The sequence below is a fragment of the Lontra canadensis genome, unplaced genomic scaffold (genome assembly GCF_010015895.1).
Source record: "Lontra canadensis isolate GAN:19392208 unplaced genomic scaffold, GSC_riverotter_1.0 scaffold57, whole genome shotgun sequence".
Lineage (NCBI taxonomy): Eukaryota > Metazoa > Chordata > Mammalia > Carnivora > Mustelidae > Lontra > Lontra canadensis.
The window spans coordinates 11385271-11410497 of NW_022631051.1; the positions used below are offsets into that span (position 1 = coordinate 11385271).

At 52.1% G+C, this 25227-nt stretch overlaps 1 protein-coding gene across 2 annotated transcripts in view; it reads right to left on the reverse strand.

Annotated features, from left to right (window-relative positions):
* The window catches only part of HIC2 (HIC ZBTB transcriptional repressor 2), a 29683-nt gene extending 19945 nt beyond the window's left edge, over positions 1-9738 (reverse strand). Inside the window, exon 1 of one of the 2 annotated variants that reach the window (XM_032875969.1) lies at positions 9683-9738. The gene's annotated coding sequence lies outside the window, so the exon portion shown is untranslated. Of the gene's footprint in view, positions 1-3915; positions 3932-9682 lie in introns of those variants that run through there. The other variant, XM_032875971.1, reaches the window with a different exon arrangement.
* Positions 9739-25227: the final 15489 nt, after the last annotated feature.

Below are 25227 nucleotides of genomic sequence, written 5' to 3' on the forward strand. Positions count from 1 at the left end.
CCTAACCACGCAAGGTTGTGCAACATCAAGCACTGGTCATCTGGAAAATTTTGGTTCACTGAGTTGATCAGATCTTCCAAATGTCATCACATTTCATTATAGGACACCAAAAAACTCCATGTGTTAGTATCACCGCTGATCTCACCAGTGAAGGCTAAGTCAGGCTCACAGTGATGGAGCGGAGTTTTCCAAAACTCATCTTCCCGTGAGGGTTCTAGCACCAGCAACACACACTGTCAGTTGTTTTCCTTGAAGTGGCAAAGCTCACCACCCGCATCTGACAAAATGTCTGGGTAAATTCTCCAAGTCTGAATAACCACACCTTGTCTGTCAGTCGTTCTTTCAACTGAAAACAACCTCTCGTGAGAAAAAGCAGCTAGTTCAGAGTAGAGCCCAAGCAGATGTGAAGGGCTTTCTGGAGACAATGGTTCTGCTTCACATGAGTCATGCATACTCCCCATTTTGTCACTAATGCTAAAAAGACATGTACCCCAGGGTCTAGATTTACTCCTCAGTCATCTGTACTGCCTCCCTAGGACGTTCAGTAACACTGGCCGTCTCTGTCTGAACACCACCAGTGGAGAACACAACTCTGGGTGATGTGTACCACCCACCATGGCTTTGCACAGAACAAAGGCCCGTCCCTTCTAAGTACTATGAAAAGGGTCTTGGGGACCCCAGAGGTCTGCAAGTCACTCTGCAAACAGCTGATATGCACTAGCTCAAATATTTCTAACAACACATTTTATAGGCAAGGAAAATGAGGCAGAGACGCATTCTTCCCAAAATCACATTTGTTCACCAAATACTCTAAGAGGCAGCAGGACTAACAGAAACTCTGGAAAGACCTCCGAAGGCCTGCTTACTCAGAGCTGGCAACGCTCTGGGAACAAGCTGGGCCTCTGTACGCTGTGGGCCCCCTGGAGTGCTGGCCCTGCAGAGGTGGTCAGAGGGTGAGGTGGGGGAGGGGTGCTGCAGGAAACAGGATGTGCAAGCTTGCTGCCTGCTGGGGGCATGAAGTCAAAGTCCCCTCCTGCCCAAAGCAGCTAAGCCAGCCCTGCTGCCCTTATCAGCATCAACACATGCATGGAATGTGGGACTTTGGAAACAGTCCTCTCGCCTGCCTGCACCCCTCTGGCGCTCAGGTTCACCTACCACAGCCAAAGGACAACCCAACTCAGTGGGTTGAACACTAGTGGCAGGTGAGAAAGGCACCTGCTAGGGGTGGCCCACGGCACCTGATGCGGCTATGGCTTGGCCCCTCTCCTCATCGCCAAGATGACCCATCGTTCAAGAAACAGCCTCACCCTAGGAGGCCACCCTGCCCAGTCCCAAGCACCTCTTATTTGCCTGCACAGTGAGAATACCAAGAGAAGGAAAGGAGCCCAGCTCTGAACCCCCAGACCATCACCCTCACAGATCCTCTGAAAAGTGGTCAACAAAGGCCCAAGTTTATAGTCCAACATGCCAGAAGGGAAGAAGTTGGCACTAGAAGGCTAAGGATTACCCCGAGAGTCCTGACCCCCTGACCACCTCCAGACCCCACATGGAGAAGGGTGGGGAACGGACCTGCTCACCAGGCCTGTAGTGGTCCCTCCCCAGTTTACAAGAACTCCTGCCCAGCTCCAGGCTTTGTCCAAGACAGCCATACTGGTGCCCCACTCAAAATGAAAACTTTTGACTGTCCTTAGTCTCCAGCACAGCTCAGAGGAAGGAGCCCACGCATACGTGTTTGAAGCTGCCACACACGTGTGGTTGTGTTTAACTTACTCTTAGAACATCTCTAACAGGGGTGCCTGGGTGGCTTAGTCGGTTGGGCATCTGACTCTTGATATCACCTCAGGTCATGATCTTGGGGTCCTGGGATCAAGGGCCACGCTGGGCTCCTTGCTCAGCAGAGAGTCTCTCCTGGGGCGCCTGGGTGGCTCAGTGGGTTAAAGCCTGTGCCTTCGAGGCACCTGGGTGGCTCAGTGGTTGGGCCTCTGCCTTCGGCTCAGGCCATGATCCCAGGGTCCTGGGATCGAGCCCCACATCGGGCTCTCTGCTCAGCAGGGAGCTTGCTTCCTCCTCTCTCTCTGCCTGCTTCTCTGCCTACTTGTGATCTCTGTCAAATAAATAAATAAAATCTTAAAAAAAAAAAAAAAGGATTCTTTCTACCACCCCTCCCCCCCAACCCTTCACGTTCTCCCTCTAAAATAAAGAAGTCTTGGGACGCCTGGGTGGCTCAGTTGGTTAAGCGGCTGCCTTCGGCTCAGGTCATGATCCCAGCATCCTGGGATCGAGTCCCACATCGGGCTCCTTGCTTGGCGGGGAGCCTGCTTCTCCCTCTGCCTCTGTCTGCCTGTGCTCGCTCGCTCTCCCTCTGTCACTGACAAATAAATAAAATCTTTAAAAAAAAAAAAAAATTTTTAAATAAAGAAGTCTTGGGATGCCTGAGTGGCTCAGTCGGTTAAACATCTGCCTTCAGCTCAGGTCACGATCTCAGGGTCCTAGGATTGAGTCCCACCATCAGGTTCCTTGCACCATGGTGAGCCTGCTTCTCCTCTGCTCCTCCCCCTGCTTGTATGCTCTCTCTCTCTCTCTCTCTGAGACACATAAAGAAAACCTTTGAAAATAAGTAAAATAAATCTTTTTTAAAAAGAACTTCTTGGGGCACCTGGGTGGCTCAGTGGGTTAAGCCTCTGCCTTCAGCTCAGCTCATGATTTCAGGGTCCTGGGATGGAGCCCCGCATCAGGCTCTCTGCTCAGCAGGGAACCTGCTTCCCTCCCTCCCTCTCTCTCTCTGCCTACTTGTGATCTCGGTCAAATAAATAAAATCTTAAAAAAAAAAAAAAAAAAAAAAAAGAACTTCTTACCAGCTTCCTAGCTACATGACTTGAGACTAACTGCCTAACCTCTCTGAGCCACTTGTACAGTGAAGACTGATAAAATGATTGGCACTGCACAGATTATGTTCCAATGATTAAATTCACAACACCTCCCACAAGGGCTATCACGGGGTAAGAAGAGCCCAAAAGTGAGTCCCTGGCCCTTGTCTTGGGACTACTTTCCTAGCATTCTGTCAGGAACTCTGTGGGAACCACCCTTCCGCCTGTATTCAAGCACATCAGCAGTAACGACTGTCAGACACAAACCACCCGTCACTTTCTACCGGAGGGGGGTGTGGGAGGCAGAGTGGGACGAAGAGACAAAAGAGCTGAGGCACGAACCCACCCCTAAGACCACTAGCTCTCAAGACAGAACCAGAGTCCATCCACCAAGATGTGCACGGGCAGAAAAGAACAGAGAGGGGGAGCCTGGGTGGCTCAGTGGGTTAAGCCTCTGCCTTTGGCTCAGGCCGTGATCCCAGGGTCCTGGGATGGAGCCCGGCGTCAGGCTCTCTGCTCAGCCAGGAGCCTGCTTCCCCCCCACCCCTGCCTGCCTCTCTGCCTACCTGTGATCTCTGTCAAATAAATAAATAAAATTGTTAAAAAAAAAAAAAAAAGAAAGAAAGAAAGAAAGAAAGAAAGAAAAGAACAGAGAGGAAGGACACCCTGCCTGTGCTCCCAACACCACCCACTTCTTCCTCAACTACCAGCCAAGACTTCTCAACCCCCTCTCCTTCACTGCCCCCAGCCCAAGCTGGTCTTCCTTCCCTAATGGACAGCACTTCCTAACCAGGACACCAACGAGAACCACACCAGACTCAGGGGCCTTGCTGCTCACCTCATTCTATAAGCTGCCCAGAGCAAGCAGCACAGCGGTCTTATGTTCCATCTGCCCACAGATAACGCACAAAACCCCAGGACTGCCCCTTGTTCTCTTCTAGCAAAGAAAGCTGAGCCAGGTGAGCCAGGTCTTACTACCTGAAGCTCTACCTCTAATGCCCTTTCACAGCAACCCCCTCCCAATTCTGTTTCCCAGCCCCTTACACACCTTATCCAGGTAACAATCCAGAAAAGCAACCTCAGGACCAATCTCTCTCTCCCGGGGACCTTGAGGTCAAAGAGAAAAACAGGGGTTCAGGTCCCAGGAGTCCCTGGCTACGGCCACAGTGGCTCATTAGGGAGCCACAAGGATCCCAAATGTCACTAGGTCAGGCCCTGCCAGGGCACAGAGAGGCCAACCAGGGCCCACGAATGCACTCACAAAAGCAGAACACGGAAACTCTGAAAACCAAGCAGGACGAAGAGCCCTGGGCTCAAGAGCAGCAGGTAGCACTCCAAACACCCCCTAGTGCACACTGGCCTGGGGTCTCTCCCACTGCCCCCAAGGAAGAGGGACCATGAAAAGAGTAAATGCCCTCTGTGTTCTGTGTCTGGTGCTTCTCTGAGACTCCAGTAACTAACAGAATCAACCCAACTTGTTCTGTAAATTCGATCCCACTGGGCCATCAGAGTAAAGCATTCATGACACCCCAGATCATCATCCACTGGTCGATGGGAACTCACCACTTGCTTGATTCTATTACCAACATAGATTCATCACCTGCTAAAGCAGTGGTTCCCGACCTTGGCTACACATCAAATTCATTTCCACGTCTTAGGAAACATGGAAGTTAGAAACAGGCCGGGCTGGGCCAGCCTCTACCAGCAACCAGGTGCTCCTCACGCACGGGGATGGAAACTAGGGCACCAGCAGGCAGGCCTCCTCCCGGCAGCACAGTAACAGCACGTACTCGACGGGTCAATGCACTCATCACAAGGAAAGCACCATGGTGTCCACGAAGGGTAAGGCCAGACCCCACCTTCCCAGCCATCAACCCTACTCTCGCTTCTCATTCATTTCAGGAACAAGAACCCACCCAGATCTTACGATCTTCCAAAGCAGCACAGGTGAGGGAACTACAAAGGCCACGGGCATTTCTTCTCCTTAAAGGGCCTGTAACCAGGCTGATGAGGCAGCCGAGGAAGCTCAGACCCCAGTGTGGTCTGGTCTCATGAGAACACCTGGGGGGAAGGGTAATGTGGGGGTAGTTACTGTTCTCAAGACACTGGAGTGGCCCCTCCCAATACTCACCTGAGAGAACCCACCCACCCACAGGTGCTGCTGGGAAAGAAGCCTGAGGCCACCGCAGCAGCCTGGAACGCGGGACAAGTCTGCACAGCGGCCACGCCCGTGCCAGAGCCAGCAGCCCTTCCATCTCAAGAGGCCAACTCCCCACCTGGAAGCGGCCCCCAAGCCAAGCCCAAACACTGCCTTTCCTTAGTGGCCCTTGGAATTGCCATGGAATTGACAGGAGAGCTAGAGATACATGCCCTCAAAGACTGGGCCACCTGCCTATCCATACCCCAAGTGCCCATGGAGGTAGATTACCCTCAAACAGGAAATGGGCACCCACTCTGGGCTACATATCTCAGAAGCAGTAGCAAAGCCCTTTGGCGTTATGTTTATGACTATTCTGTCCCTTCTCACCCACAGGAGGACCTGCTCTCACCCCAGAGCCACACTCACTCTCTCCTCCACCCACGTGGGACATTACCATGAAAAACATGAAAACTGAGCAGTCTGAAGGAGGGGCTCTGAATCCCTTCCTGACTGTCCCAGGGCAGGTTCTTGGGGTCACTCTCTCTACCAAGTCCAGCCACACCCTCTTTCAGCAGAGGCACCCCAGCCTGAGCCCTTCCCTCTTGGACTGTGACAGGCCTGGAGTTGCCTCCTGGCTTTCCCTTCCTTATCAAGCTCACTGGGGGCCCAGATACAACCCCAACCCCCACCTGCTTCCCTTGTTTTGCCTTGCTTAGCCACTCCTGCCACTCCAGGGTATAGGAGCTCTCGGAGACCTCCCCTAGCCCAGGTCCCTATCCCTCAGGGCAAGGCCCCTCCCACCAGGAAGCACAGGCTGGTCGTGCCAGGCAGAGTCAAACTGGCCTGGCTTGTTTGGAAACCACTAAGCCGGAGCCAGGATCCTCCTGGGGAGGGGGCTGTCTGTTCGCCTCTCCCTGCTTGGATCTCAGACCTCGAGACTCCACACCACACGGGTCTTCACAAAGCCCAAAAGTCAAAGGCATTTTACCCTCCAGCCCCAGCCTAACCAGTTGCTTACTTGCAGGCCCACAAGTTATGTAATCTCCCAGTTGAGTCTCATTTACCCATCTGTAAGAGGAGACTATCCGGCGGGCTGACCTGGAAGGATTCCGAGAAAACCCATCTCCCGGCCTAAGGCTGTGAAAGTCAGAGACCAGCATGATCCAGCGGAGCTGCAGGGGCTGGGCACTGCACCCCTGTGTCTGTTCTCAGAAAATCTTTTTTTTTTTTTTTTTTTTTTTTAAAGATTTTACCTATTTATTTGACAGGCAGAGATCACAAGCAGGCAGAGAGGCAGGCAGAGAGAGGAAGGGAAGCAGGCTCCCTGCTGTGCAGAGAGCCCGATGCGGGGCTCGATCCCAGGACCCTGGGATCATGACCTGAGCCGAAGGCAGCGGCTTAACCCACTGAGCCACCCAGGCACCCCTGTTCTCAGAAAATCTTGAAGGAATAAAAAGCTTGCCAAAGAGCCTCACAGGTGCCTGGCATGGAGAGGGTGCTCCTGTGCTAGCTTCTCTAACACACAGCATCTGCAGGCTTGAGCTCTCACCTCACTGCTCAATCTTGCCTGCCACACTCCACACCGCCACTGTCTATGCGCTCCGCCGTAAAACTCTCCTCCAGCCAGCTTGAACTTAGCATGCCATCTGTGGCTCTCCTCCAGCCTGGAGCCGGCCCCTTCCTCCACAGCTCGAAGCTACAGCCACCATCCGCGGTGCCCTCTGCACCGCATACCAGCACCGTGCCAGCCCTTATCAGTCTATCTTACAATCGTCTGTTTGCCTGTCTCTAGGCTAAGCTCTGGAGGGCAGCGATATGTAATGTAAACTCAAGTTCTGCTCCCATTTTAGACACGGGGACACTAAGGCTCAGAATCAATCACTGTCCAAGGTCACATGGAGAGTAAACGGCAGACCCAATGTCACACTCACTTCCAGACTTTCTAAGTCCACTTCCCTCTCACTGCCCTCCCGAGACAGGCTCCAAGGACCAGGAGGGCAAGAACCTGACTGGTTATTTCTTCTCCCATGTGGCAGAAACAGGAAGAGGCCCCACTCTCCTAGTGATCAGGTCCTGGGGGCAGTAGCCCTCAGCCCCAGTGGGCAAGGTGAGCTAGCACTGGGTGGGGCTGACAGCTTGAGGCCAACAGGCCAGTAAAAGGGCAACACCACAGGTCCCCTGGGTAAACTGAACTTTATTCCTTCCTCACTCCTCCGACTCTCCAGAACTGCCCAGCCAGCCCTTCTCTGGGGGATAGTAGCTGATTAAAAGGCACTGCCCCCACGCCACCCACACCCACCCCCACGAGATCTGACCCTGACACACAATAAGGACTCTGGGAAGGCAGCAGGCCTGTCAGCTCAATAATGCAAAACCCTGTTGCTCCAAGTCCACGACAGCTGACTTCAAGTGGATCGGAGGCTGTGCTTATTAACCAAATGAGAAATCTGATCTATGGAAAGAAAACACTATGTGAGGATTAATCCAGGACTGCAGCTTGTGGAGAAGGCTGGGCTGCTGGCCAAGACCAGGGAACGAAGATGGGATCCTGCCTACCTGTCCCCAGAGCAGGTCCTGTGCCAGGACAGGACACAGTGCCTCTGCTCCACCTGTGCTGCTGCTTCTCCTTCCAGCAATTGCAGCAATCATTTCAGTTTTGCTTTAATTAAAGGCCTGGCTCCCTCGGGCTGCTTCTTCCTCTATGCAGAGCCAGCAACCAGAGGGAGATTTTTCTTTTCAGGAATCGCTTGTAAAAGCTGAGTGACTAATCTACAAGTCCTAACAACTGGCAGGAAAACACTGCAGGGAGAAATTCTGGGCACACACCAGCACTCTGAGTCGAATGGCCAGAGAAGCTGGGCAAGAGATATTCAGCAACTCCCCCAAAACTGGTCTGCAGAAAGCCAGAAGTCAAAGGAAAGCAGACCAATCTGGGAGTTCTGACCACTAAGGCAGGCAGGCAGGTGGGGAGACCCCTCCCAGCCTTCTGAGTCTACTGCGTGCCCATGAGACCCAGACATTTTCCTAAGCCCAACTGTACAGAACCAAAGGTTCTCTCGAAAGCAAGGCGATCTACTCCTGGGCCAAAAGCCTCAGTTCAACCCCCAAGTATCAGCTTCCCATCCCCCCCCTTGGAGCTAAGAGCCAGCTAACCAGCAATCTCACCACACAGCTTTGTCTCTGGAGGCCAGCCTGAGGCCGGCCCATCTGCTTTTTTTCAGACCACTCCAGCAACCCTGCTAAGTGTACACTCTCTCCTTGAGCCAGGGCTACAGACCAGCCACATGGCCTGAGCTCCTGAAAATGTCTGCTAAAAGGGCCAGGGAGTCCAGAGTTCGCAAATGGGAATGGAAGAGAAGAAGTAAAGCCAGGAGCCAGGAAGCAATAAATGCTAGCTTCAGAAAGGTCCTGGGTTTGGGTGACCTAGCTCCATCACTCCATCCAAAGTCCCTGGAGAACAGCCCCAAGTTCAGCCTAGAAGCTCTGGAGGCCCCTCCACTACCTGCCAGCTCTCCTCCCCCAAGCAGAGGCACAGCAATCCCCACATCAGTCAACAATCCACCGCCACAGGATTCCTATGGGCAAAGCTCTACCCCTCCCCCCCCACCACATATGTCAGAGGGGTGGCCTCTCTGGGTTACACCCCTCCTGCAGGGGGGGGGGCGGGATAGGGCCGGGAACCTAGCTTTCCAGATGTGCTTGGCAATTCCTACTGGAAAAGACACTGGGGGTGGAGGGGACAGGAGAAGACACGGATAAATAACTTCAAAACCGTTCCAACCCATCCGGATCAGCACTGGGCTCCCTTCCCCAGGCAGTCCCACGCTGTTCTGGGTGGGGCCGCTGCGCGCATTATCTGACCTCCTTCCCTCCTCTCCGTAAGTCACTGCCCCCCCCAGGGAGAGGCATCCCTGCCTCACCCCCCCACCCCACACGCACCAAATAAGTCCATGTGAATATGAACCATCTCGGTAGATAAACAGAGAGTGACAAGCTGGAGCCCTTCAGCCCCCTTCCTCTGCCAGCCGGTCCCCTCCCACTGCCAGCAGACCCCCTCCCCCAAGCCCATCTCTCTTCCTGCCAAGTGGCTGCCTACAGGAGAGGTCTGGGGGCAGGGCAGCGAGCCCACCAGCCGCAGGGCCCAGCCTTCTGGAAGCGGCCCCTCCAAGGCCAACCCTGCCCCTACCCAGGCCGGTCTTCCCACGGGGGGGGGGGGGTGTGGGGAGGGGGGCAACAAAAAGGGACCCCAGGCAAAGGGTCGCAGTTCTGGAAATAGCAAAATCCCCCTATGAGGGGCGGCCACAGGCGCTGGGCCGTTTGCATAATGGAAGCCCGCCCGCCTGTCAGGCAGCGCAGCTCGCCCGACACTGTTCGGATTAGATTGCTAATGAAAAGGCACAAAGAGCCGGCGCCCGCTCAGCCGCCGACCCCCGCTCTGCAGACCCGCGCCCCGGCCTGGCGCGGCCCCTGGGCTTTGTGCCCAGGGTCCCTCGCCGCCCGCGCCCTACCAGGCACTGGGACCACAAAGCCAGGGCAGGCTGCGTTGGGCCGGGGGTCCCGCGTGCGCCCCCGCCCAGCCCCTGCGGGCGCGCGCCCGCCCACGCCCCTCTCCCCGGGGGCGCGCCCGTCCGCGGCCCCCGCCCGCGCCCCCCTGTTGCCCCAGACGGCCTCTCACCTCGTGTGCGTCGGGGGCGGCGCTCCGCCCGCCGGCCGGCCGGCCCTGCCCGCGGCGCCCCGTCCTCGGCGCCCAACTCGCGCCGCCTGCGCCCGCCCCGTCCGCCCGCCGCCGGCCCGGCTCGGCTCCCCGCCCAGCGCGCCCTGAGCGCCGGTCACAGCCGCCCGCCCGGCGCCATCTTGGAAGCTTGTGACGTCGGCACCGCCCGCTCACCCCTGACCCACATCTGAATGGGCGAGCGGCGGGGCGGGGCCGGAGGCGGGATGGGGCGGGGCCTTGTGGTGGGCGGGGACTGGTGGGGGCGGGGCGGAGGTGGTGAGCGGTCCGAACACGGGGCGGGGCGGGGCGACGGGCCTGCTGGACGGCGCCGTGGGGGAGGGGCGCGCGGAGAAGCCGGGACCCCGACCGTGGTCGCCCCGCCAGACCCCGACCCCAGATGCAGAGGCGGGACCGCGACCGCACCCCGAAACGCCCGGACCGCCCACCCACCACCCCCAACCCCGGGAAGAGAACTCTGGACCCCCACAGGCCCACGCCCAGCCTGCGCCCTCAGAGCTGACCCCCTTCGAGCCTGAGCCTGAGCCTGACCCCTCCGAGTTCCTCATCAGGAACCCCTAACGACCCGCGTGCGCCCCACCTCCAGGACACCCTCGCACCCTGGCTCTGTGCTGCCCACCGCAGGGACCCCACCGTCAAAGGCGCACCCTCCCAGGGACTGGAGGCCGCATGCTCTGAGCTCCCGAGGAGGCCCGCATTGGGCCATTTGGGTCCGGAGGGGAAGGGAACTCCCTGACCCCTGACCCCAGCGCCCCTTCGGGTCCCGGCTCCTACAGCCCCGCGGGCTGGCCTTACCTGCTCAAAGGTCGCGGAGGTCGCAAGCACGCGGTGCTCAGCCAGCCCCTTCCGGTGACCGCAGCCCTTCGCAGGCCCCCCGGGGGTCAAGCGTCGTGCCTAAGCTGGCCCGCCTGGACCCAGGCTCGTGGCAGTCGTTCTCACGGCCTGCTGAGGGGCTGTAGCTTGCCCTGAGCCGTAGCCACTTTCTCTAAGAAGTTACTTAATGGACCTCTTTCTACTTTGAACACCGAACATACGAACACACCACTGTCAAAGTCTGAGAAGGACCCAGACTTACCATGCAGGGAAGTTGTGCCCTAGCACTAGTCAAAACAGAAACCCAATTCAATAATTTCCCTCAGGATGGCTAGTTATGCGACCATTCTTTCCAAATTAATGTATAAATTTAACGTATATTAAATGTAAATGTATACTGAATATAATGTATAAAATAATATAATCCTAACAAGACTTGACAAAATTCTAAGTTCACCAGCAAGAATAAATAACCAAAAACAGCTAACATTTCTCACAAATGAAGGTGGACTTGCTGTAATAGATACTTAAATTATAAAAAGCTATTGCTGTCAACCCAGTGGGGTACAAACCAAGAAAAAAAAAAGCCCTAGAAACAGATCCTAGAAATGTTAAGAACATAATAAATGAAAAGAAAAATATCAAGGATTTGTAAGGAAGAAAAGACATATTCCATGAATAGAGTTTAATAGAGAACTTAACTATCTGAAGAAACTACTGAGGGCACCTGGGTGGCCCAGGCAGTTAAGCGTCTGCTTTGGCTCAGATCATGATCCCAGCGTCCTGGGATTGAGCCCCACGTCCGCCTCTTGGTCAGGGGGTGTCTGCTTCACTCCCTCCCTCTATTCCTCCCCACCACTGGAGTGTTCTTTCCCTCTCCGTCTCAAATAAATAGATAAATAAAATCCTTTAAAAAAAAAATGAAACTGCTAAAAAAAAAAGTCAATGTTCCAATCACCAAAGACATGCAAATTAAAACTACAAGATGACTGAGGGGTTGGAGGGGTGGCCCGTGTTTTGTTTTGCTTTCTACCAAATCAGGAATTGGTTTCCAATGATAACCTTCAAACCCCAGGCAGGGGTCTGGTGGGTAATCACTGTCCTATATTATTGGAAGTATACAAATTGCCTCAAAATTTCTGAACGTGAATTTGACAGTACAAGTTAAGAATAAAAATCTTTTACAGTGATCAGTACCTCCTCGGAGTAGTAATAATCCATCTTCTGGATTCTGTTTTAAAGAAATTAACCATATTTGAAGACAATATGCTTGATGATCTCTCTTTGTAACCAGACCATAAGCTTGGGCCCCCAGTGCCCAGAGCACTCAGTAGTCACTTGTTTCATTTGCATTTGAAAATTATTGTACAATCATATTTTTTCAAGTGTCATTTATAATTATGAAAAAAACTCATACACAGCATAAATGTCTGACAATAAGGGATTGGTTAAACAGCTCACCACGTGATAAAATGTTAAGCAGCCACTACAAGCAGTGTTTACAAAGATGTTTTATGACCTAGAAATGTGGAAATGATATTAAAAGAAAAAACTGTGCAAGTATATACAAAATACAAGATATTGATTCATGGAGAAGCAAAGGAGGAAAATACACCAAATTATTTACAGAGGTTCTCTCTAGGTGTTGTGATTTGTTTCGTACACATGTGTAGTTTAGTATTTTATTACAAAAGTAACATTTCTTCTAGGAATAATTCTAGCCAAAATACATTTTTTTCAAGCTCCTAATTCTCCTTCCTCCCCACTCCCATCTGTCCTCTAAAGTAACATTAATGGTTTGACATGTACCTTCACTCCTTTCTCTGACATCAGCATGTACCTGTTCACATGTTACAAAAAAGACCTTCCTTTATGTAAGTATAAAATAATATACTATATAAATTCTAAGTCACTTTAGAACTTACAAGACATTTGCTCTTTGTCCCTGAGAAGCTATCACAGATGTCTTTCTAGTTCGTATCACATAAATTCACTTTTTTAAAAATATTTTATTTATTTATTTGACAGAGAGAGACACAGCAAGAGAAGGAACACAAGCAGGGGTGTGGGAGAGGGAGAACAGGCTTTCCGCAGAGCAGGGAGCCCGATGCGGGGCTCGAACCCAGGACCCTGGGATCATGACCTGAGCCAAAGGCAGATACTTAACCGACTGGGCCACCCAGGCACCCCTAAATTCACTTTTTAATAGCTGACAGATTCCAGAGTATGAGGGTTTTATAAACACTTGCCTTAATCATAGCTATTCAGGATACTTACAGTTTGATGCTTTAAGAAGATAATTTTTTTTAAGATTTTATTTTATTTATTTGACAGAGATCACAGTAGACAGAGGCAGACAGAGAGAGAGAGAGAGGGAAGCAGGCTCCCCACTGAGTAGAGAGCCCGATGCGGGACTCGATCCCAGGATCCTGAGATCATGACCTGAGCCGAAGGCAGCGGCTTAACCCACTGAGCCACCCAGGCGTCCCTAAAAAGATAATTTTTTTAAAAGTCATGGAATATATAGCTTTATGTTCTCCTGCCTTCACTTGGGCAGAATAGTTTACTAGAAATAGAATCTACAGGTTAAATGATATGTGGGCATTTTCAATTTGCATAGGTCCTGCTGAGTATTCTCCCTCCAAATCGTGTACCAATTTATATCCTGCCAGCTAAGGTTTTGTTATTCCTGTGTCTTTAACTTTCCCTAACATTCCAAGTTTTTCATACTTAGTACATATTCCCTTTAAAATTAGGCAGAGGGTCACCTGGCTGGCTCAGTGGGTGGAACATGGGACTCTTGATCTCAGGGTTGTGAGTTTGAGCCCCACGCTGGGTGTAGAGATTACTTAAAAATAAAATCTCTAAACAAACAAACACAATCAGAAAGAAAAAAAAGGTTGGGGGGATTTCTAAATCATATTGAGCTAGACCCCCACCATCCCTGTCCTGAGCAGGCTTGCATGGTCTCTCCCCACCTCCAGTGCTCACTCTCAAGCCCATTTCCTGCCAAGCACTTTACAAAATCCAAGCATGCTTCTAGTGCAATAGTTCAAAAACACTTAAACTTTGTAACTTGGGGGAAAGTTTTTGATATATTAAGTAAAAATAGCAGATTTCCAGATTTTGTTCACACTGATAGCAACCCTGTAAACTCTATTTGGATGGAAGGTAATAAGGAAATATAAAAACCACACAGGGGCAGGGACAGGAGAGCCATTGAGAACTAGGTGTATTCTGGACTGCAGCTCCCTCTGTGTGTCTAGCACTGGAGCTAACCTCTCTGATCTTTCCTCATCAGTCATTTGAGAATCATAACAGCACCTACCCATGGGGCTACTTGGAGGACTGATGAAGATGAAACTGGCAGATAGAGTACACGGAATCAGGCTCTGGCAAGCTCTAGCTAAAGCAGCTGTGATTGTTATGTCATGTAGTACGGATCAAGTAAGGACAGTAGAGCTGATTTGCCACTTTTACCATCATCTTTTCTCAATTAAAACAACAACAGGGACGCCTGGCTGGATTCAGTCAGTTAAGCAGCTGCCTTTGGCTCAAGTCATGATCCCAGGGTCCTGGGATCGAGCCCCGTATTGGGTTCCTTGTTAAGCAGGGAGCCTGCTTCCCCTCTGCCTGCCTGTCTCCATGCTTGGTGCTTTGGTGCTCGCTCGCGCTCCCTCCCTGTGTGTCAAATAAATAAATAAATAAATAATCTTTTAAAAATAAATAAATAAGCAGAGATGCCTGGCTGGCTCAGTCGTTAAGCGTCTGCCTCGGGCTCTGGTCATGATCCTAGAGTACTGGGATCAAGTCACACTTCTGGCTCCCTGCTCAGCGGGATGCCTGCTTCTCCCTCTCCCATTCCCACAGCTTGTGTTCCCTCTCTTTCTGCATCTCTCTCCATCAAATAAATAAAAATCTTTATAAATAAATAAATAAATAAGTAAAAATCAAAAACAACAACAAAAGGAAAACGAATGATACAAAATATCCCCAAAAGGTAAATCACAGCTTCTTAAATGACAGGCAGATTTAACAAATATAAAAAAATACAGGCTGCCTAGTTAAATTTGAATAGTTGAACAACCAGTAATATTTCAGTGTATCTCCCATGTAAGATCACGTCTCACCTTCCCCCACCCCAAGCTCAAGCCACAAGGGCAAACTCTCTGCTCCTGTACATGCCAAGATTTTTCCTCCCACCTCTGGGCATCAGTGCCCAGGTCTCCTCCTGCCTGCATAACACCCCCTCCTTCTCCCCACCTCTGTCTGGCCAACTCCTACTCAGCTCAGACATCATCTCCCCTGATCCCAGGCTACTCACCCTGATACAGTCTTGATGCCCTCGATGGGCAGTTGCCATGACAACAAGAAGACTTTGTCTTGTTCATTCTTGTAGACCTAGTACCCACCTCATGCCTGCCACCGAATAGATGGTCAACTAAAAGGTCAAATGAATGAATGAATGAATTTCCTCCCAACCCCCAGCCTGTTCTCTCCCACCACAGAGCACCCCATCTGTGGGGTGGATTTCATTCATTCCCTGTCACAAAGGGTGTAATGTGAGTGGTCCACACAGGAGGCAGGGTGCACTACAGAAGCCTGGTGTTCAGGTCACTCAACTGGGAAGCAGAAACACTCTTGCGACAACAACAGCCCCACCCAATTCCTGGTTGCTGTTATTGGCTCCCAACGTCAAGTCCTTACTCTACATGTGAGCAAAGCACTGTACACACATGGGCTTGTTGTTCCTTATCACCACCTATGAGAAGGATGGCACTACAATCCCATTTTATAGATGAGAAAAATGAGGCTCAAAGAGGGTAAGATCACTTGCTCAAGGTCACACAGCGAAGCTCAAACCCAAGCCCCTCTGATAGGCAAGAGCTTGGTGCTGCCTCTTAAAACAATATCTGCCTGGGTGGCTCGTCGGTTAAGCAACTGCCTTCAGCTCGGGGCATAATTCCAGGGTTCTGGGATCGAGTCCCAAATCTGGCTCCCTGCTCAGCAGGGGGGTCTTCTCCTCCCTCTGTCTCTGCACCTCTCCCCTGCTTGTGCGCACTCTCTCTCTCTCAGATATTTAAATAAAATATTTAAAACAAAAATAGTACTCCACCTGAAGAGAAGTCCCCCAGGGCGTCTGGGTGGTACAATGGGTTGGGTTGGCTCAGGTCATGATCTCGGGGTCCTGGGACTGAGCCCCACTCAGGCTCCCTGCTTAGCATGGAAACTGCTTGTCCCTCTCCCCTGCCCTGCTCATGTTCTCTCTTGTTATCTCTCTCTCAAATAAATAAATACAATCTTTTTTTTTAAAAAAAGACGACTCTTGGTTTCAGCCGGGATGATAATCTCAGGGTCTTGAGATCCAAACCTACAGCAGGCTCCTCTCAGTGTGGAGTCAGCTTGGATTTCATCTTTTTAAAAAGATTTTATTTATTTGATAGAGAGAAAGAGAGAGAAGCAGGCTCCCTGCTCATGGAGCTCCACACAGGGCTTGATGGATAGCACCCTGGGATCATGACCTGAGCCGAAGGCAATCACTTAACAGACTGAGCCACCTAGGCATCCCAAGTGGCAAACTTTTGATTTCAGCTAAGGCCATGATGGGGGGGGCATGGGGGGGCAGGTCATGGGATCCAGCCCCTCCCCTCGGCTTAGTGCTCTGCATTGAGTCTGCTTGAGATTCTCTCTCTCCCTCTCCCCTTGTCCCTCCCCCTGCTTACAGGCACATACACTCTCTTAAATAAGTAAAATCTTTTTAAAATCAATCTATCAACCAATCCTTTTTTTTTGGTTAAAGATTATTTATTTATTTATTTGACAGAGAGACATAGCTAGAGAAAGAACACAACCAGAGGGAGTGGGAGAGGGAGAAGCAGGCTTCCTGCTAAGCAGGGAGCCCAATGCAGGGCTCGATCCCAGGACCCTGGGATCACAACGAGGCAAAGGCAAACGCTCAATGACTGAGCCACCCAGGTGCCCCTCAACCAATCCTTTTTTAAAAAAATTAAGTCCCCCTGGGACACCTGGGTGGCTCAGTGGGTTAAGCCTCTGCCTTGGGCTCCGGTCATGATCCCAGAGTCCTGGGATTGAGCCCCGCATCAGGCTCTCTGCTCAGCGGGGAGTCTGCTTCCTCCTCTCTCTCTGCCTGCCTCTCTGCCTACTTGTGAGCATTGTCTGTCAAAAAAAAGAATAAAATCTTAAAAAAAAATTAAGTCCCCCAACATGATAGTCCCTAGAGCAAAGGCCATGCCGTGCTGGGCAGAGGCTTCCTCACTACCCATCTCCCCTCATTTTGCCATCTCACAGACCCAGGCAGAACTAAAAAAAACACCCTGAGCGCAAGAGAGTCCATACACTCCACTGTCATTCAACCGACAGTTGCTGACATCATTGACATTAGTGAGATGGGTACCACGCTAGTGCACAGTGGTGGTCCCTGGCCCTGGAAGACCATGGACAAGGGAGGAGACAAGGAAGGGAAGGCTTGGATCTGGGCAAGGAGATGAGCAGTCAGCTTTCCAACGTCTAACAGGGAAACTGAGTGCCCTGGTTTGTGGGGCCAAGGAAGGGGATTTGCCTATGCTATTCCCTCTGCCTGGCAAGCCGTGTTTCAGTGCTAGCTCCAATGTTGCTCCCAGTGCGACTTCCTCTGATTGCCCTTTCTTTCTTTCTTTGAAGATTTTATTTTTTTACTTATCTGACAGAGAGATAGAGAGCACAAGTAGGCAGAGCAGAAGGCGGAGGGAGAGGGAGAAGTAGGCTCTCTGCTGAGTGGGGAGCCCCACGTGGGGCTTGATCCCAGGACCCCAGGATCATTACTTGAGACGAAGGCAGCCACCTTAACCAACTGAGCCATACAGGTGCCTTTCTTCCTTCCTTTCTTTCTTTCTTCTTTCTTTCTTTCTTTCTTTCTTTCTTAAAGATTTTATTTTGGGGACACCTGGGTGACTCAGCCAGTTAAGCATCTGACTTCAGCTCAGGTTGTGATCTTGGGGTCCTGGGATGTCCAGCTTCCACTCAACGGGGAGTCTGCTTCTCCCTCTCCCTCTACCCCTCCCTCCACTCATGCTCTTTCTCTCTCAAATAAATAAATAATATTTTTAAAAAGATTTTATTTATTTGACAGAAAGACACAGCAAGAGAGGGAGCATAAGGAGGGGGAGTGGGAGAGGGAGAAACAGGCTCCCTGTGGAGCAGGGAGCCAGATGAGGGGCTCGATCCCAGGACCCTGGGATCATGACCCGAGGCGAAGGAGACGCCCAACAACTGAGCCACCCAGGTGCCCCAATAAATAATATTTTTAAAGATTTTATTTATATAGTGGCACCTGGGTGGCTCAGTGGGTTAAGCCTCTGCCATTAGCCCAGGTCATGATCTTGGGGTCCTGGGATTGAGCCCTATATCAGGCTCTCTGCTCAGCAGGGAGCCTGCTTCCCCCCCTCTCTCTGGCTGTTTTTCTGCCTACTTGTGCTCTCTTTCTCTGTCAAATAAATAAATAAAATCTTTAAGAAAAAGATTTTATTTATATATTTGAGAGAGGGAGGGAGAGAGAGAGAGAGAGAAAGCAGGAGGAGGGGCAGAGAGAGAGGAAGAGAGAGAATCCACAGCAGACTCCCCACATGGGGTTCAATCTCACGAGCCTGAGATTAGACCTGAACTGAAACCAAGAGTGGGGTGCCCATGCTACTGTGCCACCCAGGTGCCCCAAAGATTTTATTTTTAACCAATCTCCACACCCAACATGGGGCTCAAACTTACAACCCCAAGGTCAAGAGTCACATGCTTCACCAACTGAGCCAGCCAGGTGCTCCTGATTGCTCTCCAACAGCTGCTCTACACTCTCCACCCTTGCTCCCTATTTCCTTCCCGGGTCTTGCACCATCTGTGAAGACCTCATTGAAGGCATGCTTCTTCACTCACCTCTCTCTCCCTCACCAAAAGGGGTACCCCGCACAAGTCACCATCAGCCACTCTTCACTGCTGCGGAAAGTGCCTAGGCCGGGGCAGGCACCTACACAGTAAATACTACTCAGTGCACTCATGAATTAATGAGTGAGGTCCAAAGGCCAAACCAGAGTGAGAGGCCAGGCGAGGTGAGGCCAGGCAGGGGAGCAGCACCAACAAACCCCTGAAGGGAGAAAGGGCTCTCTGAAACACCCAGAGGAGTGCCAAGCACACGGGACCATGGGATGTGATGAGAACCAAAAGACAGGGAGTGCTGTGAGCCCAAGCCAGCGGCAGGCTTCTCAAACAGCTTCTTGAACATACTCACACTGGAAGCGTGTGGGGGTGACCGGTCCCCTAGCAACCCGGGGAAGCCACAGGGAAGGCAAGACAGCCCTGGAACCCAGCTGAAGGACATGACACTGGCACCCGGCACACTCGCCAAGAAGGGGGAGAAATTTACACTTGGCCAAGACCTTCTGCTAAGTGGAAGAGCAAGATGTAGAACGGGATGCATGATGTAATCACATCAATGGTTTTTAAACATTATAGGTGTTTTCATCTCTGTTTATAAATCCCTAAAGAATGCGGCACCTGGGTGGCTCAGTTGGTTGAGCGGCCAACTCTTGAGTCAAGCTCCGGTCATGATCTCAGGGTCCTGGGATCAGGCTCCATCCTCAGTGGGGAATCTTCTCCAAGATTCTCTTTCTCCCTCTGCCCTCCTCCTGGGCTCATATGCTCCTACGTGCACACACATTCTCTCTCTCTCTTTCTGTCCCTAAATTAAATAAATAAATCTTTTAAAAAAAGGCAGGGGGCACCTGGGTAGCTCAGTCATTAAACGCCTGCCTTTGGCTCGGGTCATGATCCCAGAGTCTCTGGCCCCTGGCTCAGCGGGAAGCCTGCTTCTCCCTCTTCCACTCCCTCTGCTTGTGTTCCCTCTCTCCCTGCCTCTCTCTCTGTCAAATAAGTGAATAAAATCTTAAAAAAAAAAAAATTTAAGGGCGCTTGGGTGGCTCAGTGGGTTAAACCTCTGCCTTCAGCTCAGGTCATGATCTCAGGGTCCTGGGAAGGAGCCCCGCATCAGGCTCTCTGCTCAGTGGGGATCCTGCTTCCTTTCCTCTCTCTGCCTGCCTCTCTGCTTACTTGTGATCTCTCTCTGTCAAATAAATAAATAAAATCTTAAAAAAAAAATCTTAGAAAAAAAGAAATCCCTCCGGGACAGGAGTCTCAGGGGAGGAAGGGAAATGGGGGAGGGGTGAAGAGGGAGACTTCTCATTTAACTCCATATTTAATCCTCTGTAGTATTGGCATTCCTCTATGTATTTGTTTTTGTTGTTGTTGTTGTTGTTAAACCATTATGAAATAAAGAAAAAGAAAAATTTCAGTGAGGCCTCCCTTTCTTGGAAACTCTGTGTCCTACTTGGTTGCAAGCCCACTCGGGCCCTTCTGATTACTCACTTGAAGCCCTTTGGCTTCTCGGATGCTTCCACCATTAGACTGGTAGGGTCTGTTCTGGGGTCTTTCCGCATGTGCCAGAGTGGCGGCTGGCCCCACAGAACACATGGATGAAGGAGGCCCAGCCATGGCTCCATGATGAGCAGGATGGAAATGAACGTCAGTGGGCCTGTGCTTCTGGGGGAAGCCTGAGGAAAAGCGATGGGACCTGGATCCAAATCCTAGCTGTAACAGTGACTACCCGCTGCCCTAGTACAGACCGCTATTGGCCTTGAAACTCCCACCTGTAAAATGGAGCTGATAGCTCCATCTGCCCCCATTGGCTTGGATAGGGCAGGTAGAAGCCCAGCAGAGTCTCAGCAGATGGGGAGGGGAGGGAGCAGACAGAGAAAGGACCTCAGGGCAAAGGTGGGGATAAGGTGAGGCAAGGTTCTATTTCCTTAGTGAGGTTCCTCTCCAATAGCTGAGGGGGGCAGGAGCTGAGAGGCTGGTCTCCTCCTGAATCTCAGCAGGAAACAGGGGCCTAGAGCACTGGGAACTGCCTGGGGGCTCTGCTTGAGTAGCAGGAGGGGTTGGAGTGCACCAAGGCTGCACTGTGGGGAGGGCTTGGAATTTCCAGATTCCAACTTTGCAGTTTTCTTTTGGGGAGCCCTCCCTCAACACCACTGTAGCAGTGGGGGAGGGGACCAGCTCCCTCACTGCCAGCACACAGAAGTCCCTGGGCTGGGAGAGCAGCCTCTGGTCACAGTCACGAGGGAGGCTGGGCCCAGGGACTCTTATCTGGCCTGACCTTGTGGAGACTGACCACTCCCTCCTTCTAGAAAATGTGGCCCCCTGCCCTCTCGGAAGCCTCTTTCTCCTCAAATCCCCATGGTTCTGTGTGGGGCCTCAGTGCCCAATTCTACCCCTTGGCCCTCCCCCCTGGGGTGCTTTGCTGGCCCCAGCTCTCAACCACCTTCCCTATGCTTCCCCCTGGAGACCCTTGGGCATTTCTGGCTCAGCAGGTCTGTGCCTGTCCTCTCCGTCCCCGAAGCACCAGGTTGCCCAAGCCTTAACTACTGGCCACTCCCCAGCACCTCCTGCCCTCCCCCCGACCAGCTCTACCGATTTGAATTCCTGACTATCTCACCCTCTACTCACCTCCCCAGATCCAGGCCCCTGCCCCCAGGCTGGGGGGAGGAATCCTTCAGATAAGGGCAAGGGGCAAAGGGACACACCTGGGTTCAGACCCTGGCTCTGTTACCAACTGAATGACCTTGATGCATGACCTCCTCTCTCTAGGCCTGAGTTTCCCCATCTGTAAAAAGGAGAAATAATTACACCATCTGGTTAGGGTTGCCGTGAGCAGGACAGCAAGACGTGAGCTAAGGCACGTGGGGAAGGCTCATAAAGGTCAGTTCTTATTGGGAAGCGCCCATGGATCGCCCCAGGCCAACACTTTCTTGAGCCGGTCTTGGTTACAGGCCAGTCAGTGCCCCTGTCCTAAATTTAGGAATACACTGGCCCACAGACCCTGATGCCACTCCTCACTGGGTTCAGATGCAGGTGTGGAGGGCACAACACGAGGTTAGACCCAGTCTGATGGGAGAGGCAGTGAAATGAATGGGTAATTTACTCATTTACAGGGATATGCCTGGGGGCTGTTCAGGCACCTGGGAGGGGCAGCTAAATCCAGGGAGGGTGGGGCTGGATGGAGAGGCTGCCCCCAAGACAGGATAGAGGGCACTTTTGAAGGGCGCTGGCCAAAGGGGCAAAGTAGCGCCGCCCCCCCCTCCCCCCCGCCAGGAAGGCTGATTTTAGGGAAAAGGAAGTTGAGGCTGAGAATGAAAAAAATCACCTGAAGTTTCCTGGGCGATCCAGGATTAGGATTCAGCCCCCACCCCCACTCTCAGGGTGAGCAAGAGGGGCCAAGCCCCGGAGAGGGCACTCTCTAGCCAAGAGGTGTGGCCAATGCAGTCCCCCAAGCTAAGGTCAATGTCCTAGAGATCCAGCTAGGGGGGCATAGCCTGCCAGGTGGTCATTTACTAGAGGACTGAAGGGAGTTTACCTGCGGGTTCAGAGCACAATGAGGCACGCAAGCCTATAGTCAGGCATCAGACACCCAGGCTTTGGAGAGAGGGGGACCTGAAAATACTGAGCACTGCAGACCAGAAGAGACCCAATGCAGACCCCCTCCACCTCCTGGTGTCCACAGTGCCACCAGGGCCCCAGGAACCCTCTGTGCCCAGGGTTCCTGGAGGCAGCTCCACCTGGTTTCACAAGACCAGAGTTGGGCCAGTGTGTTCTATCTTAGGTGGAACATCCCGACCTCCTACAGGCCCCCACCCGTCCGACTTCCACTGGGTTGAGACAGGCATAGGAGGGTGTGACCAAAAAAGTGGAATGAGTGTCTTTGAGTTCTTTTTCATTATGTCCGGATAATTTGAAACCTGCACAGTGGCAAAGGACAAGAGGGGCAGGTCACCGAAAGGTAGAGGAGGTACGGATGGGCTGGACGCGGGTCCCTATGGCAGGTGGGCCTTGGAAAAGGCTAGAAGGAGCCCCTTGGGCATCTTCATGCTGTTTTTGTGGCAGTTCTTTTCTCTTGCCACCGGTTCTCTCTTCTCATTTGTGAATTGGGGTAACCCATACCAATGTTGTGAGGGCCAGGAGTAGGAAACCAGGTCCCTGATGAGAAATAACTAAAAGCCGAAAGCCCTTCCTCTGTGGGAGGAGGGCTGGTGAGGTGCTGAGACTTGCCCTGACCAGAGGCCCCTGGGCAGAAGTAGACAGCCCCAGGACATGATCTGTGACCCTTGTTCCAGAATGCTTTAGGCTCTTCGGATGCTGCCCCTTTGCCCACTCCAGACTCCTCTGCCCTCTGGCCAGCTGGGCTTCCCAACCCCCAGCCCCTCCTGGGCAGGCCTGGACAGGCTTTGGGCCTCTAGGTGGTCTGGTCAGTTGGGGAGGGGCCCCACCAGCGCAGGCCACAACCAGGCATCTGCTCCTTCCTAGCCTGCCCACCTCACTAGACCTGCATGGCATCCCTGTGCAGGTTCTCAGTGCCCTGGCGGGAAGCAAGCTGGACCCAGAGCCATCAGCCCCTGCCACCTGTGTCCTTACCAGCTTTCTTGGTCTTTCTTTGGGTCCTGGCCCTGGGCTAAGTGCTCTGTACATTTGACCTGCTCAATATAACTTCCTGCCACACCCCCAGCCCTGACAAAGGTGAAGACACTGAGGTTCAGAGAACCCTTCTAGCTGTCCACTGGCAGGCCAGGGCTTGGACCTACCTGGCCAGGTTCTGGCCCCCCAGCTGCTCCACCGCGGGTGGTCCTGCCTCCTCCAGGCCATGAGGCCTTGTGCTTCTTCACTCATTCACTCAAACTTCCCGTGGTCTCAAGGAAACTAGGATTTGTAGGAACAGGACCAGAAGAAGAGTTCTGAAGATCAAGGCTTCCCTGTGGCTGGGTGTCAGACTTGCCAGGCCTGATACTGATCAGGGGTGCCCAGAAAGACAACCACCGTAGATAGGGAGGAGGGGCTCCTCAGGGTGCTTTGGTGAGAGGGGACAGAGAGAACAGGGTTGGGTGGGGCCTGAATCCCACGCCTGCAGGGTCAAAGAGACGTTTCTGTTTACCCTGACACTGGGGCTCAGGGCCTGAAAAGACAGGTGTGGGGCCAGGCAGCTGACTCCTGTGCAAGGGCCCTGGGGAGCAACCCTTGGGGCACCCAGCCTGCCCCCTGGTGGCAGTGTCAGAAAGCTCCTGGGGACTTGGAAACCCTTCCGGGAGAGGGGGCCCTCAGTGGCAGGTAGATACCTATCTCCAAACTCTTTCCCCTGCCTGTGCCACTGCTCCCTAAGTTTCCCCAAGTATTCAAGCACTCTCATGCCCCAGGGCCTTTGCATCTGCGGTTGCCACTGACGAGGATCCCCTGCTTCTCACCTGCCCCAGTGTCCCAGTGCCAAAATTAGCAAAGACATCCTCTGCTGCTCGGGGTCAACACCTTCCACTGTTCCAGTGGATTTAGCCCAGTGTGGAATATGAATGCCTGGAGCCCAGCCAGAGCCCACGTACAGAGGATGGTCAAAAACTGCTTGTTCGGGGTGCCTGGGTGGCTCAGTCGTTAAGTGTCTGCCTTCGGCTCAGGTCATGATCCCAGGGCCCTGGGATCAAGCCCTGCATCAGGCTCCCTGCTTCACGGGAAGCCTGCTTCTCCCTCTCCCACTCCCTCTGCTTGTGTTCCCTCTCTCATTGTGTCTCTTTCTGTCGAATAAATAAAATCTTAAAAAACAAAACAAAACCAAACCTGCTTGTTCCTTCACTCCATGTGCATTTATTGAAGACCCACTATGAGTCAGGCAATGAATAAGCCATTTGTGGAACTTGCATTCTGTCTGTGGAGATGGCTGTGGCGGCAGGACACAGACAACAGAAAAACCGTGGGCAAAACACCAGGTGTAGATTGGGCGGGGGAGGAAGTGAAGCAGGGTAGGGGCCGCAGTCGGGGGTGGGATGGCTCTCCGTAACTACAGCAGATAATTCTGCAGTTGTTGAAACAATGGGAGCAATCTCGACCAATGGTCGGGGAAGGATGCAAAGTTCACTAGAAAAATGACAGAACAATATAGTTTGTGTAACTCTCATTGGGTTCTTACAGAATTAGAGTCATTGTCTTTAAATTTGAAAGTAGGTGGGTTAACGTTTCTCTTCTCTGGCTGAACTGCTGTTGTTCTCCTGATGTGTAGACAACATTCTTGTTCCCTAGCCCTAGTACACAAAATGTTGGCTCTCCACTCCATACAATATGACTTGGCCTTGAGGAAGGACAGTTTGATGATACACTACATGGCTGAACTCTGAGGACCTTATGCTCAGTGACATAAGCTAAACACAAAAAGACAAATTTCCTGAGTGAGTCTACTTATAGGAGATCCCTAGAGCAGTGAAATTCAGAGATACAAAGTAGATTCAAGGTTATTGGGAACTGAGGGAAAGGGTATGGGGAGTTGTTTAATGGGTACAGAATTTCAGTTTTGCGAGACGAAAAGACCTTGGGGAATTGGCTGCATGACAATATGAATGTACTTCACACTACTGAATTACACACTTAAGAATGGTCAAGGTGGGAGGTGCCCGGCTAGCTCAATGGGTAGAGCCCGCAACTCTTGATTATGGGATTGTGAGTTCCAGCCCTGAGTTGGGTGTAGAAATTGCTTAAAAATAAAAATCTTTAAAAAATGGTTCTCGGGGCGCCTGGGTGGCTCAGTGGGTTAAGGCTCAGCCTTCAGC